Below are 1883 nucleotides of genomic sequence, written 5' to 3' on the forward strand. Positions count from 1 at the left end.
ACGGCCGTGGCCCCCCCCGGGGCCATCCCGGCGAGGAAAGGGGGGTGCTGGCCCCCCTATTTGCAGAGGGGGGGGGTCCTGACACCCTCCCCCCTCCCCGTCACCCCCCACCCCAGCGCCTCTCATCTCCAACCCGGCTGCTCTCTGTGTGCTCGGGGTTGGGGGGGATGAGCCCCGGTCCCTCCGCCGTCCCCCCGGCCATCGCACCGGACTGGGGGGGGGACCCAACACACACACCGCTTTCGGGGCGCGGAGAAGATGGGGAGGGGGGATGCGTTCGCTTGGGAAGGCGCTAACGAAGGAGGAAGGCGTTAACGAGCATCCCTGGGGACCGGCCGGAGGATGCCCTACAGCCAGGAACCTGCCTCGCTCTCCGGTTTTTGTGTGTGCCTGCTTTGGGGTGGAGGGGGGGGTGTCACGGCGCTGTCACCCCCCTTTCCCCCGGGACCCCCGGCCACACCGCGGGACCACCCCAGGGACAATACGCCCGCGGTGTCCCCCCCGCCCCGGGCCTCCCGCTAACCCGCTCGCTCCATCGCCAGCACCCAGATAGCTCTGTTTGTTTGTTCGTTTGTTTTAAATATATATATATTATATATATATAAACATCCTTATTTATTTGGGGGGGGTCAGGGGGGGGTCAGGCGCATCATCACGTCACTGCGGGATTAAAACCTTCCCGGTTCGTCGCCCCGAGGCAGAGCTCGACCCCACTGATGGAGCTGGGGGATACTGGTGGAGGGGGGAGCTGATGGGGGGGGGAAATTGGGGTGTCCCCCACCCATCTCTGTGATTCCCGTGGGATTTCACAGCCTGGGGAGTGGGATGAAGCCACGAGCAACGTTCAAAGCATCTTCTGGATGAGAACAAGCATCTTCTTCGTATTCCCCAGCCTGACACCAGGGATGTCCCCCCCGCCCCTAAATTGGGGTGGTCAGGACCCTAAAAATGAGTTTTTCCTGGACCAACCTCCCCCATTTTCCCTTTTTCCCCCCCATTTTCCTGCTTTCACCCCAGGGTCCAGGCGAGGCTGGTGCTCGCAGACCTGGGCACCCAGTTGTCCCCACGGGAGAGGTGACAACCCCCACGGTGAGTGACGGGGATGTTGCCGTCCCACGTCCGTCTGTCCATCCGGGGAAGGGGCGGGGGAGTGGGGGGGGGCGATGTTATAATTGGGATGATGATGATATTTGGGGAAGGGAGGGGAGGGGAATTTCAGTCCCTTTGGGGGCTCCTTGTCATTAAAGGTCACCCGTGTCAGAACGAAGCCAGCGTGGTCTCGTCCTTCGCCTGGGGGGGGTGACAGGGATGGGGTGAGGGTGGGTGCAGCTGGGGGGGGACAGGGACACCCACCACCCATCGGCCATCGCCGGGGCCGTCACCCGATGATGCCGGCTGTGATGAAGACTCTGGTGGGAGGAAGAAACCCTCAACCCAGGGATGATGCATGGACAAACAGCCGGAATGGGGGACACCATCCTGGGGACCACGTCACCCCAAAAGCAGCCCCCGCGGTGTACTGGGGGCGGGAAGGAGGGAGCACCAGGGCTGACCGCAATGGGGGTGTCCCCAGTGTAGGAAAACTGTCCCCTGGGGAGGGGGTGAGGCCAAGATGGGGTTCGCTATCGGGCAGGTAGGAAAGTGGGGTGCAGCACCCATGGGTGCCCCCGCGGAACGCGTGTGTGTGTCCCCTCCCCAGGCAAAAAAAATCCTTTTTTTTTTTAAAAAAACCTTTCCTCGGTAGGTAAAAAAACCCCACAGCCATCTTATTTTCCCCTTTTTCCCCCCAAAAAACCCTCCGCGGTTGGGATAAAGCCCAGCACCCCCAAATTCCCCCCCCGCCCCGAGCCGCCCGCAGTTCCCGCTGTGCCCGGCAGGTGGCG

This window comes from Haliaeetus leucocephalus, unplaced genomic scaffold, assembly GCF_000737465.1.
Source record: "Haliaeetus leucocephalus isolate CR32 unplaced genomic scaffold, Haliaeetus_leucocephalus-4.0 Scaffold536, whole genome shotgun sequence".
In the NCBI taxonomy this organism is placed as follows: domain Eukaryota; kingdom Metazoa; phylum Chordata; class Aves; order Accipitriformes; family Accipitridae; genus Haliaeetus; species Haliaeetus leucocephalus.